Here is a 16624-nt window from a genome sequence, read left to right on the forward strand (position 1 = left end):
CTGGTTAACTCTTGGGTTAGAGAGGTGGACAGAATAGGGGTGAGAGAAAGAAGAAAGTCTTGTGCAGCGAGGCCGCGGAAGGAGGGGAGGCATGCAGTTAGCAAGATCAGAAGAGCAGTTGGCATGAAAATAACGGTAGAAGACAGCTAGATATGCAACATTGCAGCGGTGAGAGAGGGGCTGAAGACAATCAGTTAGAGGAGAGGAGTTGATGAGACAAAAGGCTTTTGATTCCACCCTGTCTAGAAGAGCAGTATGAGTGGAGCCCCCCCAGACATGTGAAGCATACTCCATACATGGACGGATAAGGCCCTTGTACAGAGTTAGCAGCTGGGAGGGTGAGAAAAACTGGCGGAGACGTCTCAGAACACCTAACTTCATAAAAGCTGTTTTAGCTAGAGATGAGATGTGAAGCTTCCAGTTCAGATTATAAGTAAAGGACAGACCGAGGATGTTCAGTGTAGAAGAGGGGGACAGTTGAGTGTCACTGAAGAAGAGGGGATAGTTGTCTGGAAGATTGTGTCGAGTTGATAGATGGAGGAATTGAGTTTTTGAGGCATTGAACAATACCAAGTTTGCTCTGCCCCAATCAGAAATTTTAGAAACATCAGAAGTCAGGCGTTCTGTGGCTTCCCTGCGTAATATGTTTACCTCCTGAAGGGTTGGACGTCTATGAAAAGACGTGGAAAAGTGCAGGGTGGTATCATCAGCATAAGAGTGGATAGGACAAGAAGTTTGGTTTAGAAGATCATGAATGAATAATAAGAAGAGAGTGGGTGACAGGACAGAACCCTGAGGAACACCACTGTTAATAGATTTAGGAGAAGAACAGTGACCGTCTACCACAGCAGCAATAGAACGGTCAGAAAGGAAACTTGAGATGAAGTTACAGAGAGAAGGATAGAAACCGTAGGAGGGTAGTTTGGAAATCAAACCTTTGTGCCAGACTCTATCAAAGGCTTTTGATATGTCCAAGGCAACAGCAAAAGTTTCACCAAAGTCTCTAAAAGAGGATGACCAAGACTCAGTAAGGAAAGCCAGAAGATCACCAGTAGAGCGGCCTTGACGGAACCCATACTGGCGATCAGATAGAAAGTTGTGAAGTGATAGATGTTTAAGAATCTTCCTGTTGAGGATAGATTCAAAAACTTTAGATAAGCAGGAAATTAAAGCAATAGGACGGTAGTTTGAGGGATTAGAGCGGTCACCCTTTTTAGAAACAGGTTGAATGTAGGCAAACTTCCAGCAAGAAGGAAAGGTAGATGTTGACAGACAGAGCTGAAAGAGTTTGACTAGGCAAGGTGCAAGCACAGAGGAACAGTTTCGGACAACAATAGGAGGGACCCCATCAGGTCCATAAGCCTTCCGAGGGTTTAGACCAGCGAGGGCATGGAAAACATCATTACGAAGAATTTTAATACATAGCATGAAGTAGTCAGAGGGTGGAGGAGAGGGAGGAACAAGCCCAGAATTGTCCAAGGTAGAGTTTTTAGCAAAGGTTTGAGCAAAGAGTTCAGCTTTAGAAATAGATGTGATAGCAGTGGTGACATCTGGTTGAAGTAGAGGAGGGAAAGAAGAAGAAGCAAAGTTATTGGAGATATTTTTGGCTAGATGCCAGAAATCACGAGGGAAGTTAGATCTTGAAAGTTTTTGACATTTTCTGTTAATGAAGGAGTTTTTGGCTAGTTGGAGAACAGACTTGGCTTGGTTCCGGGCAGAAATATAAAGTGCATGAGATTCTGGTGATGGAAGGCTTAAGTACCTTTTGTGGGCCACCTCTCTATCATGTATAGCACGAGAACAAGCTGTGTTAAACCAAGGTTTAGAAGGTTTAGGACGAGAAAAAGAGTGAGGAATGTACGCCTCCATGCCAGACACTATCACCTCTGTTATGCGCTCAGCACACAAAGACGGGTCTCTGACACGGAACCAGTAGTCATTCCAAGGAAAATCAGCAAAATACCTCCTCAGGTCCCCCCAACTAGCAGAGGCAAAACGCCACAGGCACCTTCGCTTAGGGGGATCCTGAGGAGGGACTGGAGTGATAGGACAAGATAAAGATATGAGATTGTGATCGGAGGAGCCCAACGGAGAAGAAAGGATGACAGCATAAGCAGAAGGATTAGAGGTCAGGAAAAGGTCAAGAATGTTGGGCGTATCTCCAAGACGGTCAGGAATACGAGTAGGGTGTTGCACCAATTGCTCTAGGTCATGGAGGATAGCAAAGTTATAGGCTAGTTCACCAGGATGGTCAGTGAAGGGAGAGGAAAGCCAAAGCTGGTGGTGAACATTGAAGTCTCCAAGAATGGAGATCTCTGCAAAAGGGAAGAGGGTCAGAATGTGCTCCACTTTGGAAGTTAAGTAGTCAAAGAATTTCTTATAGTCAGAGGAGTTAGGAGAGAGGTATACAGCACAGATAAATTTAGTATGAGAATGACTCTGTAGTTGTAGACAGATGGTGGAAAACTCGGAAGATTCAAGAGCGTGGGCACGAGAGCAGGTTAAGTCATTGCGCACATAAACGCAGCATCCAGCTTTGGATCGAAAATGAGGATAGAGAAAGTAGGAGGGAACAGAAAAGGGGCTACTGTCAGTTGCTTCAGACACCTGAGTTTCAGTGAGGAAAAGAAGATGAGGTTTAGAAGAGGAGAGGTGGTGTTCTAGATTGAAAATTAGATCTTAGACCGCGAATGTTGCAGAAGTTAATGAAGAAAAAGTTGAGGTGGGTGTCAAGACACTTAGGGTCGTTGACAGAAAGGCAGTCCGACCTGGGGACATTTATGGTCCCCTCCCCAGATGGGGACTCCGAGGCTGGTGTAGGAGTTGCCATGATTTTAAAATTTTTGAGTGAAGGGTGTGTGTGCTATTAGGTGCTTGGAGTTTTGTCTGGAGGTAGAGAGTTGTCTTTAGAGGGCAGGCTGTGACTGCCCCCTTGTGTTGTGAGACACAAAGGGAAACGTTCAGTGAGGTCACAGCTGGGTTTAATGATAAGTTCACAGCACCCCTTGAACAGTGCTTTAGACCTCACTGGGAGTAATTATCGTTTCGGCAGGTGCCTACTGCCTCCTCCTCCTTATAGTTATATAAGGTGATAGTTATGATATCTTATATCTGGACTTTAGTAAAGCATTTGACAAGGTACCCCATCAAAGGCTCCTGAGAAAGGTTAGGGCACACAGGATAGATGGGAAGGTGTTAGGCTGGATAGGGTCATGGCTTGGTAACAGGCGACAGAGAGTGGTAATAAACGGACAATAAACAATGGACAATAGACGGACATGTAATTAGTGGGTTGCCACAGGGATCAGTATTAGGGCCATTGTTATTTCTAATGTATATCAATGACTTGGATAGTGGAATTAGTAGTGATGTTAGTAAATTTGCGGATGACACAAAGATAGATAGATTAATTAGGTCAGAATCGGATGCCATCGCCTTGCAAGCAGACTTAGATAGAATGAATGAATGGACGGATAGATGGCAAATGCAATTTAATATCAATAAATGCAAAGTGCTTAGCATAGGTAGAGGAAACCCACACAATAGGTACACATTAGACAACCAAACTCTAGTAGGTACAGGGTACGAGAAAGATTTAGGAGTTACAGTTAGCTCTGAACTCCGTCTAGGGAAACAATGCATAGAAGCCAGAAACAAGGCAAATAGGGTACTAGGATTCATTTTTAGAAGTGTTAAAACTAGAAGGCCGGGAGTAATATTAAAGTTAGACTTGGCGCTGGTCAGACCTCATCTAGACTACGCAGTGCAGATCTGGTCCCCACATTACAGGAAAGATATAGGTCTATTAGAATCAGTACAGAGGAGAATGACTAAAAGGATACAGGGGATGAGGAGTATTCCTTACGAGGCGAGGTTGAAGCTGTTAAATTTACATTCTTTAGAGAGACGTAGGTTAAGAGGGGACCTGATAAAAGTCTTCAAGTGGTATAAGGGTTATAACAAGGGAGATGTAAGCAAAATTCTTAGGATCAGCAACCAGGGTAGAACAAGAAATAACGGGTTCAAGCTTGAAAAATTTAGGTTTAGGAAGGAGATAGGAAAAATTGGTTTTCAAATAGAGTGGTAGATGAGTGGAACGGACTCAGTAATCATGTAGTTAGTGCTAGGACACTAGAGAGCTTTCAGAGAAGATTAGACAAGTTTATGGATGGGGATAGCAGATGGAAATAGGTAGGTGTGTTTCATACAGGGACTGCCACGTGTAATCCTGGTCGCTTCTTGCAGCTTCCCTTATTTCTTATGTTCCACCTTCCTATGACTTAAATTCCTTCAAGAGGGAGGTTTCAAGACACTTATTCATCAATTTTTGACCACTGCTTTGACCCTTTTATGGGACTGGCATTTCAGTGGGCATATTTTTTTTATTAGATTTTTGTTGCCCTTGGCCAGTGTCCTTCCTACATAAAAAAAAAAGTGTACTTTTTTTTTTAATCTTGGCCCTAATGTGATGTGATATTTTATAATATTTGTCTTTATACTTATTTTTAGTATTTTTAGTATTTTTAGTTTTTTAGCCTGATGATGCCTTCTGTGAAGGTGAAACATTGCAATAAATGAAGAAGGAAATCTGGTGTATCCCTGCCTACCTCACACACACACACACACACACACACACACACACATCAAAGCTTTGTGTGGCCTACAAAAGCACACTTCGTCTCTTCCTTGCACCTCACACCTTCCTGCTACTCTCGCGGCTCAGGAGATGAACGATCACTTTGCTGCTATCTGTCAAACCTTTCCTCCCCTCCACACCACTCTGCTTCCTGCCTATCTTCCAGCCCCCTCTCATCCCCCCAGTGTCCAGGCGGTGGATGTTTTTAAGAGAATACTCAAATTCAAACCAAGATCCACCACTCCCACTGACCTCCCTATAAAAATTTACAAGGAATTTGCTGTAGAGCTAGCAACACCGCTATGCTCCATAATAAACGCTTCACTCTCCCAACACTCTTGCCCCAAGGACTGGAAGACATCTTACGTCACCCCCATCCCCAAAACCTCCAGTCCACACTCACTCAATGACCTCAGGCCAGTCTCTATCACTCCCATCCCTAGCCTTATTTGTGAAGATTTTGTATATGACTGGGCCTACACCAAAATCTGTAATACCGTGGATATCAGACAGTTTGGAAATATTAAAGCCACCTCCACCTCCCATTACCTGACCAGCTTCCTTGAATTCATCCACAGCCACCTGGACAAGCGAAACACCTCTCTAGCTGTTGCTTTTGTGGACTTCAAAAAGGCTTTTGATCTTGTTGATCACACTGTTGTCATCAGCAAGGCAGTGAGTCTGGGTCTCCCTCCTAACCTGACAGCATAGCTAACCGACTTCCTCACAGGGAGGCGTCAGGCCGTTCGCTATCAGGGCTCTGTCTCTACTTTCCAACAGCTGACATGTGGAGTCTCCCAGGGGACCAAGATGGGTCCTCTATGCTTCCTCCTCCTCATTAACGACGCCCTCACTGACACCCCCCATCACTGGAAGTATGTGGACGGCTGCACCGTGGGCATCCCAGTTTCCACCAAGAACCCGGACTACTCGCCACTGCAAGCGATTCTGGAGCGGCTGCAGACGTGGACGGAGGAGAGCAGGATGACCATCAACCACAGCAAAACTGTGGTGATGCATTTCTGTACCTCCTCTGTACCAGTGCCCCCTCCCCAGCTCTCAGTGGGCCCTCACCCCCTCCAGGTGGTCCGATGTGCCAAGCTCCTCGGAGTCACGGTGGACAATCAGCTGACCTGGAAACAGCATGTCGCCAGCACCATAAGATCAGCTACCTACAGGCTGTACATGCTGCGCAGACTCAGGTCGCTGGGGACGCCGACAGATGAGTTAAGGGGGGTGTATCTTACCTTCATCCTCCCCAAACTCATGTACGCCTCCCCAGCGTGGTCCTCCTCCCTCACACAAACTCAACAGCTACAGTTGGAGAGTGTGCAGAAAAGGGCGTGCAGGGTCATCCTTGGCCCTGCATACACCACCTATGAAGAAGCCCTGAACACCCTGAGCCTGTCCAGACTATCCACCAGGTACCGTGAGGCTCTGGAGAAGTTTGGAAAAGGAATTCTGAATCATCCACATCTCAGAAACATGCTGCCGCCTGACGCGCCTCGCCCGGCCCGTGCCACCAGACACCACAACAAGATAACGCCCCTAAAGGCGCCGCGTACGGACCGGTACAGACTCAGTGTGATTCCCACCATGGTGCGAGCCATCAACCAATAGTCTCTTCTAGATTTGACTTACCTTTAGGATGAATGTCAAGTATTTTCCCACACCCAATGTACATTTTCAGTTTGTTGACTGCCTAAAGAATAAACCGTTTATTATTATTATTATTATTATTATTATTACACACACACATATATATATATATATATATATATATATATATATATATATATATATATATATATATATATATATATATATATATATAAACATATACATAAATATATATACATATATATAGTCCAGGGGACTGGAGAATCTGGCCACATTGCTCAGCCACCTATCTTGGTGCATCCTCATAGCGAACAAAGCATATGGGGTGATGCAGGCACACTGAATTAATTCACATAATAAAGACATGATTAGCTGTGTAAGACACGTGACGTATACACTATACCCAATCGCAAGGCTCACAACAAAGACATCGTAAAAGTAAGTACACACTGGCAAATCACAAAACTTACATAGCAGAGACGTCAGAAAAGAGAGCACAGTGCCCAAAAACAAAACTCACACTAGCTGTAACTTCAGCACAGTAAATAAGAAGCCAATAAAAACTAGGACAACACTAGAGGCCATAAAACAAAAGAACAAGGTGTTTCTATGCCAATAAATTGCAAAATAACAACAATACACTGCAAAAATCATAACACTGCACTAATAATGCACATGATAGTGATAATAACTTCAAGTGTGGTGGATCATGCCAGATATGCACTGGAAGCCACAAGCATGAAAAACTAAATAGACAGGAAACACCAAAACTTGCAGATGCAAAGACTGATGGCATGAGATCCAAAGTCTTGGAACAATGGGATAAGCAGCAAAGCAGTCGAGTTGCATCAGTGATGGCTTAAAAGTCCAAACTTGAAACAGGGGCAGCGTCCATAACAGCTTTAAGTCATACCGACACAGGCTGGTGGGGCAAGCTCAGCATAAAAAGCTTGAAAGAGGCCCTGAAAGCAGCTTGAAGAAAGCACCATATATGTGTAGCATATATGTGTCTAGCAGAGATGCATCGGTGACAGCTTGGCAGGTTACCCAGAGGCAATGAACGTAGCTGGAGTAGCTGGCAACAAGCAGGCAGGTCACATGGGCCAAGAGGCCCATGTGGCGTTGACTCCATCACACCCCTCCCACTAATTTTTATGTACTATTTAAATCTGTTTCTAGTACTGAGTATAGGTGGCTAAACAAACATGGTGATAAATAATCAACTGCAATGTATTAATATAATAAAACTGTACAAAATGATAATAAGGTGAAGCTGTCCAAGTATCCCATGTCCACCACCGAGGCCAGGCGGACACAGACTACAAATGTCCACCAGCATGACTGGACAGACACTGACTGGCATCCAGAGACAAAGGGCGTGAGGGTCGACCTCACCCTCACGTGGTGATAGGCAGGTGACCAGAGGCTGGTGTCAGGTCCCAGGGGACCGGAGAATAGAATGCAGGCAGTGGGCAAAGCATCCCGCCACACAATAAATGAAGAATGAAGTCTGGTGTATCCATGCTTATCTCATTTATAACTAAAAACCTGTTCTATTATATATATATATATATATATATATATATATATATATATATATATATATATATATATATATATATATATATATATATATATATATATACACACTGAATTTGACAGCTTATAAGACATATGGGCTTATAAGATGCACCTCAATTTGGGCAAGCATTGAAAATATAAATAAATAAATAAATAAATAAATAAATAAATAAATAAATAAGCAGGTTTAAGCTCTGAATATGAAATGAAGGGTTTCACCTGATATTTGAAGAATGAGAATTGAAAATTGTGAATGAGAAGCTGACAGATATTACCATAACTAAGGAGGTAGTGGAACAAGAGATAGATAGGCTAAAAAAGTTCAAGACACCAGGACCAGATGAAATATATCCCAGAGTACTTAAGGAATGCAGGGGTTATTAGTGAGCAGTTAGTTTCTGTCTTTAGGGAAATCACTTGAGTCAGGTGAGGTACCAGTAATGTGGAGGCAGGCTAATGTAGTACCCACCTTTAAGAAAGGAGATAAAACTTTAGTGTCTATTTATAGACCTGTCAAATTAACTTCAGTTGTGGGTAAAATATTGGAATCAATAATAGCGAAGAACATTAGGGAGCATTTAGACAAACATAACTTGATAAATCAGTTACAGCATGGCTTCAGGAAGGGGAAGTTTTGCCTGACGAATTTGTTAAGTTTTTACAGTAAAGTGTACGAGGCAGTAGACAATGGTGATAGTTATGACATCTTATATCTGGACTTTAGTAAAGCTTTTGACAAGGTACCCCATCAGAGGCTCCTGAGAAAGGTTAGGGCGCACGGGATAGATGGGAGGGTGTTAGGTTGGATAAGGTCATGGCTAAGCGACAGGCAACAATGAGCTGTAATAAACGGCTCTAAATCCAAGTGGGGTCATGTAATTAGTGGGGTGACACACAGGACAGTATTAGGGCCATTGTTGTTTTTAATATATATATCAATGATTTGGATAGTGGAATTAGTAGTGATGTTAGTAAATTTGCGGATGACACAAAGATAGGTACATTAATTGGGTCAGAATCAGATGCCATCACCTTGCGTGGGCACGAGAGCAGGTTAAGTCATTGCGCACATAAACGCAGCATCCAGCTTTGGATCGAAAATGAGGATAGAGAAAGTAGGAGGGAACAGAAAAGGGGCTACTGTCAGTTGCCTCAGACACCTGAGTTTCAGCGAGGAAAAGAAGATGAGGTTTAGAAGAGGAGAGGTGGTGTTCTACAGATTGAAAATTAGATCTTAGACCGTGAATGTTGCAGAAGTTAATGAAGAAAAAGTTGAGGGGGGTGTCAAGACAATTAGGGTCGTCGACAGAAAGGCAGTCCGACCTGGGGACATTTATGGTCCCCTCCCCAGATGGGGACTCCGAGGCTGGTGTAAGAGTCGCCATGATGATTTTAAAATTTTTGAGTGAAAGGTGTGTGTGTTATTAGGTGCTTGTAGTTTTGTGTGGAGGAAGAGAGTTGTCTTTAGAGGGCAGGCTGTGACTGCCTCCTTGTGTTGTGAGACACAAAGGGAAACGTTCAGTGAGGTCACAGCTGGGTTTAATGATAAGTTCACAGCACCCCCTGAACAGTGCTTTAGACCTCACTGGGAGTAATTATCATTTTGGCAGGTGTCTACTGCCTCCTCCTAACAAGTTGCTAGTTGGGGGGACCTGAGGAGGTATTTTACTAATTTTCCTTGGAATGATTACTGCTTCCGTGTCTGAGAGCCGTCTTTGTGTGCTGAGCGCATAACAGAGGTGATTGTGTCTGGCATGGAGGCGTACATTACTCACTCTTTTTCTCGTCCTAAACCTTTCTAAACCTTGGTTTAACACAGCTTGTTCTCGTGTTATACATGATAGAGAGGTGGCCCACAAAAGATACTTAAGCCTTCCATCACCAGAATCTCATACCCTTTATATTTCTGCCCAGAACCATGCCAAGTCTGTTCTCCAACTAGCCAAAAACTCCTTCATTAACAGAAAGTGTCAAAACCTTTCAAGATCTAACTCCCCTCATGACTTCTGGCATCTAGCCAAAAATATATCCAATAACTTTGCTTCTTCTTTCCCCCCTTTATTTCAACCAGATGTCACCACTGCTATCACATCTACCATTTCTAAAGCTGAACTCGTCACTCAAACCTTTTCTAAAAACTCTACCTTGGACGATTCTGGGCTTGTTCCTGCCTCTCCTCCACCCTCTAACTACTTCATGCCACGTATTAAAATTCTTCGCAATGATGTTTTCCATGCCCTCACTGGCCTAAACCCTCAGAAGGCTTATGGACCTGATGGGGTCCCTCCTATTGTTCTCCAAAACTGTGCCTCAGTGCTTGCACCTTGCCTAGTCAAACTCTTTCAGCTCTGTCTGTCAACATCTACCTTTCCTTCTTGCTGGAATTTTGCCTACATTCAACCTGTTCTTAAAAAGGGTGACCGTTCTAATCCCTCAAACTACCATCCTATTGCTTTAATTTCCTGCCTATCTAAAGTTTTTCAATCTATCCTCAACAGGAAGATTCTTAAACATCTATCACTTCACAACCTTCTATCTGATCGCCAGTATGGGTTCCGTCAAGGCCGCTCTATTGGTGATCTTCTGGCTTTCCTTACTGAGTCTTGGTCATCCTCTTTTAGAGATTTTGGTGAAACTTTTGCTGTTGCCTTGGACATATCAAAAGTTTTTGATAGAGTCTGGCACAAAGCTTTGATTTCCAAACTACCCTCCTACGGTTTCTATCCTTCTCTCTGTAACTTCATCTCAAGTTTCCTTTCTGACCGTTCTATTGCTGCTGTGGTAGACGGTCACTGTTCTTCTCCTAAATCTATTAACAGTGGTGTTCCTCAGGGTTCTGTCCTGTCACCCACTCTCTTCTTATTATTCATTAATGATCTTCTAAACCAAACTTCTTGTCCTATCCACTCCTACGCTGATGATACCACCCTGCACTTTTCCACGTCTTTTCATAGACGTCCAACCCATCAGGAGGTAAACATATCACGCAGGGAAGCCACAGAACGCCTGACTTCTGATCTTTCTAAAATTTCTGATTGGGGCAGAGCAAACTTGGTATTGTTCAATGCCTCAAAAACTCAATTCCTCCATCTATCAACTCGACACAACCTTCCAGACAACTATCCCCTCTTCTTCAATGACAGTCAACTGTCCCCCTCTTCTACACTGAACATCCTCGGCCTGTCCTTTACTTATAATCTGAACTGGAAACTTCACATCTCATCTCTAGCTAAAACAGCTTCTATGAAGTTAGGTGTTCTGAGACGTCTCCGCCAGTTTTTCTCACCCCCCCAGCTGCTAACTCTGTACAAGGGCCTTATCCATCCATGTATGGAGTATGCTTCACATGTCTGGGGGGGTTCACTCATACTGCTCTTCTAGACAGGGTGGAATCAAAAGCTTTTCGTCTCATCAACTCCTCTCCTCTAACTGACTGTCTTCAGCCTCTCTCTCACCGCCGCAATGTTGCATATCTAGCTGTCTTCTACCGCTATTTTCATGCTAACTGCTCTTCTGATCTTGCTAACTGCATGCTTCCCCTCCTTCCATGGCCTCGCTGCACAAGACTTTCTTCTTTCTCTCACCCCTATTCTGTCCACCTCTCTAATGCAATAGTTAACCAGTATTCTCAATCATTCATCCCTTTCTCTGGTAAACTCTGGAACTCCCTGCCTGCTTCTGTATTTCCACTTTCCTATGACTTGAATTCCTTCAAGAGGGAGGTTTCAAGACACTTATTCATCAATTTTTGACCAATGCTTTGACCCTTTTATGGGACTGGCATTTCAGTGGGCATTTTTTTTATTAGATTTTTGTTGCCCTTGGCCAGTGTCCTTCCTACATAAAAAAAAGAAAAAGAGGCAAAATGCCAGAGGCACCTTCACTTAGGGGGATCCTGAGGAGGGATTGGAGCGATAAGACAAGATACAGATATGAGATTGTGATCGGAGGAGCCCAACGGAGAAGAAAGGGTGATAGCATAAACAGAAGGATTAGAGGTCAGGAATAGATCAAGAATGTTGGGCGTATCTCCAAGATGGTCAGGAATACGAGTGGGGTGTTGCACCAATTGCTCTAGGTCATGGAGGATAGCAAAGTTGAAGGCTAGTTCACCAGGATGGTCAGTGAAGGGAGAGGAAAGCCAAAGCTGGTGGTGAACATTGAAGTCTACAAGAATGGAGATCTCTGCAAAAGGGAAGAGGGTCAGAATGTGCTCTACTTTCGAAGTTAAGTAGTCAAAGAATTTCTTATAGTCAGAGGAGTTAGGTGAAAGGTATACGGCACAGATAAATTTAGCTTGAGAGTGACTCTGTAGTCGTAGCCAGATGGTGGAAAACTCAGAAGATTCAAGAGCGTGGGCACGAGAGCAGGTTAAGTCAATGCGTACATAAACGCAACACCCAGCTTTGGATTGAAAATGAGGATAGAGAAAGTAGGAGGGAACAGAAAAGAGGCTACTGTCAGTTGCCTCAGACACCTGAGTTTCAGTGAGGAAAAGAAGATGAGGTTTAGAAGAGGAGAGGTGGTGTTCTACAGATTGAAAATTAGATCTTAGACCACGAACGTTGCAGAAGTTAATGAAGAAAAAGTTGAGGGAGGGTGTCAAGACACTTAGGGTCGTCGACAGAAAGGCAGTCTGACCTGGGGACATTTATGGTCCCCTTCCCAGATGGGGATTCCGAGGTTGGTGTAGGAGTCGCCATGATGATTTTAAAATTTTTGAGTGAAGGGTGTGTGTGTGTGTTATTAGGTGCTTGTAATTTTGTGTGGAGGAAGAGAGTTGTCTTTAGAGGGCAGGCTGTGACTGCCCCTTTGTGTTGTGAGACACAAAGGGAAACGTTCAGTGAGGTCACAGCTGGGTTTAATGATAAGTTCACAGCACCCCTGAACAGTGCTTTAGACCTCACTGGGAGTAATTATCATTTCGGCAGGTGTCTACTGCCTCCTCTTTATTTTTATATATATATATATATATATATATATATATATATATATATATATATATATATATATATATATATATATATATATATATATATATATATATATATATATATATATATATATATATATATATATATATATATATAGTTTTTTTATTTGTAATTGGTGTTGTACATACATTCTCTAATATCTAGTAGTTGAAGTGTACAGGCAGGTGAGAGCCTCTCCTGAGAGAGACATGTGAACAGATTTGGCTGTTTCTGAGAAGCCTCACTTCCTCAACTTGATACACAAGATTAAGGAGTTATAAATATCCTGCAAATGAATACAATTAAATAATTGTTTTCAAGAGTTTTCAAAACTATACTAGAAATTATTTTTAATTGCCAACTACTTTAATTAGTTTGGAGGCAAGTTATGGAGTCTTGTGCTTGTGATTATGAGATTAATTGACAAGTATCAAAATCAATCTGGAAAAAGTGGTGCCAATATTCTAGAATTCCATTTTTTCGCAGACACATTTGAACAGATGTAAAATGTAACAGAATGTGAGGAAATGCCATCTGCCCTTTAACCCCCAAACACTATTCAAATGTGTCTGCAAAAGAATGGAATTTAAAAAAATCATTAATAACATGGGAGAGGTATCTAGAATATTACCATAATGGCTTCATATTGAAACTGGTGAGATGTATGTACATTCCAGCTAAAAATAACCAACTCGCCAGCCACTACATACCCTACAATCTCCTATGCCTGTAGCATATATAGCCTACCTTGTTTTTATCTGCTGATTCAGTTCAAAATTTTACATTCTCAATATGATTTTCCATATAGTTAAATAAATACAATTTTTACATCTACTAGGTAATGTTGTTTGCTAGACCAAGCTTGACAAAGCCCAGTTAGAGCATATAACATGTTTCTGACCAAGAATAACTAAAATTTAGTGTTTTGTGCATTAAAAATACTTCAATGTTGCATTTATCATGTGAAGATGCTGTAAACCTTGAAGGTGATGGAAATCAACAGCTCTTCTAATCTGGTAGGTGATCCACACAAGGTAAACGCACCATAACTCATGGGTAAAGGCACCCAAATGCATGCAGTTATAAACACCTTAATCTCTTCCTTATGATGATGGATACTATTTTCCTTTAGCACAGAATTATACTGATATATTATCATATTTTTAACATAACTTTCAATCTCATATGAATCATGAATATCATTGGTGTTTGTTGTTGGAGAGGAGTAGGACACAAACAATTATTCAAGGAATCTTTGGTGTCTCCAACAAATTGACACTAACACCGTAGTTTGAAAAACGAGACATATTAAGAATCAGCTACCTTAGTAACTTAAAGTATGGACAAGCAAATGAAATTAATACCATCAACACAAGATATTATGATAAACATTTTCTTATTGGAGTTATTCCAATATGCACTTTTAAAACAATGAGTTTTGACTAGATGACTTCACATCCCCACTATGAAGTACACCTCACACTTGGGAATCACTGCCCAAGATGATTCAGATAATAATGAAATACCATTAGCATTTCCATCAAAGGCTGCCTTTGCTTCATTCATCTCAGTGCTAATCCCTTCATTGTGTAGAACACTATTAAAAAAAAATCATAATTTTATCCACAAACAAAGAGTCAATGTCTTGAAATTAATAGATGAAGGCTATTTCCACAATACCTTACAATTCTATGTATGTGCCCATCAATGACAGCAACCTTGACTGCAGAACAAATGCCATAAGTTACAATATTACAATTGTATGATTATAGTACTTGCAGGATCTTGATAGTCCATGGGATTTAGTTAAACTAGATTAGCCCAGCATGGATAATAGGTTTAGGTTAGGCTTAGTTTGGTAACCTTATACTTGTTATGCTTTAGAGGTGTGCTCCATCTTTTTTCTGGGTTTATTCATATTTTTTTACATTTTTTCTTGGGTGGGAGGGCTTCCTGATATCACATAACTACAAAAGCGTAAATTTGTATTCCTTACTAAGAATACTACACGAAATGTGTTGACTACCTGGTGGTAACAAGCAAATGCAGGAACTATTAGCTAACAATGACACAACATTAATCTTTTCATCAGAGGGCTTGGTTATGTTAATTTGGTTTAGGTTAATATTCATTCAGTTTATTAATTTGAATGCTGATCCTTCTTTGTGCACATCACGATTTGTAAAGGCATTACACTCTGCCCAGTCTGAAATAAATAGGCTAAGGTTACTTCCATAATAATCCCTACCTGTTGTAATGTGTGGCCGTGTATAGGGCGACTGAACACTAAAGAGCAAGGCAAAGGAAGGCGGCAGAAGTTGGGGGGGAGGGGGTTACCACACTCATCACTCGCTGCTCTGCCGTCACTTCCACTCGTCACGCGAGCATGAATCATTTCCACTGACACGTATTCATCATATTTGGATGTGTTGCGGGAATATGTCAAACCTCACCTCATGCATGATGTCTCTGTAGGCCTCTATCCCAGTGTCGCTACCTCCCTGGCCTGCAAACAGTAGCCATGCACACAGGCCGAGGGACGAGGAGAGCAGCTGCCCAGCCTGGCACCCTCCACCTTTGTTTACTGTGTTCGTCTCGCCGTGGTTTTGGCTTGGCCTTCACTAGGAGGCTGTCAGGAGGTTGATGTTGGCTGTGTTGTGGATATCCATCATGCAATTCATATACAATGCCTACCGAGACGTAAAAGTTTCTTCTGTCAGGTAGTGTTTGAAATTACAGTAATAGGATATGCATAACCACAGGCTTATAAAACGATGACCTTGAACTGCTATCTTATCTTCACTTGTTGAGGTGGCGAATATACAAAAGAACATAAGAACATAAGGGAAGCAGCAAGAAGCGACCAGGCTTACACGTGGCAGTCCCTGTATGAAATATACCTATCTATTTCCACCTATCATCCCCATCCATAAAGCCATCTAATTTTCTCTTAATGTTCCCTAATGTCCTAGCACTAACAACATGATTACTGAGTCCGTTCCACTCATCTACCACTCTATTTGAGAACCAATTTCTTCCTATCTCCTTCCTAAACCTAAATTTTTCAAGCTTGAATCCGTTATTTCTTGTTCTATCCTGGTTGCTGATCCTAAGAATTTTGCTTACATCCCCTTTGTTATAACCTTTATACCACTTAAAGGCTTCTATCAGGTCCCTTCTTAACCTACGTCTCTCTAAAGAATGTAAATTTAACAGCTTCAATCTCGCCTCGTAAGAAATACTCCTATACATAAGTGCATAAATGCATGTATTCATGATCTACCTACTGCTCCCAAGCAGGAAGAGGCCCCATAGACTTTTGCCGCTGTGGTCAAGTTATTCCCAAAGAGAGAGAGAGAGAGAGAGAGAGAGAGAGAGAGAAAGGAAAGAGCCCGGATGTTTAGACACAAAAAAAACTCCAAAATAGGCAGGCAAAAAAGGTAAAATAAATAATCGAAATAGGCATAAAAAGGCATATATATATATATATATATATATATATATATATATATATATATATATATATATATATATATATATATATATATATATATATATATATATATATATATATATATATATATATATATATATATATATATATATATATATATATTTTTTTTTTTTTTTTTTTTTTTTTTTTTTTTTTTCTAGGTCTTTGTTAGTAGCAACGACTCGGGCACATTTCTTACTTACAGACTTTCCTTTTAACCAGAAGTGGTATTTAAATATGCAATGATAGTCTCTAAAACATTTCAAAGCATCAACCAAAGGTAGATTTTTTTTTTCTCCAGTGCAATGATGACCTCTGCAA

General features: G+C 41.5%; 1 protein-coding gene across 9 annotated transcripts in view; it reads right to left on the reverse strand.

Moving 5' to 3' along the window:
- Positions 1–15534, reverse strand: part of LOC135092853 (nuclear hormone receptor HR96-like) — a 211426-nt gene extending 195892 nt beyond the window's left edge. For 2 of the 9 annotated variants that reach the window (XR_010263092.1, XR_010263094.1), the window contains exon 1: positions 15264–15519. The gene's annotated coding sequence lies outside the window, so the exon portion shown is untranslated. Of the gene's footprint in view, positions 1–15058; positions 15207–15263 lie in introns of those variants that run through there. The other 7 variants (XM_063991594.1, XM_063991595.1, XR_010263093.1 and 4 more) reach the window with 6 other exon arrangements.
- Between the last annotated feature and the right edge of the window lie 1090 nt (positions 15535–16624).

Source organism: Scylla paramamosain, chromosome 41 (assembly GCF_035594125.1).
Source record: "Scylla paramamosain isolate STU-SP2022 chromosome 41, ASM3559412v1, whole genome shotgun sequence".
Classification (NCBI taxonomy): domain Eukaryota; kingdom Metazoa; phylum Arthropoda; class Malacostraca; order Decapoda; family Portunidae; genus Scylla; species Scylla paramamosain.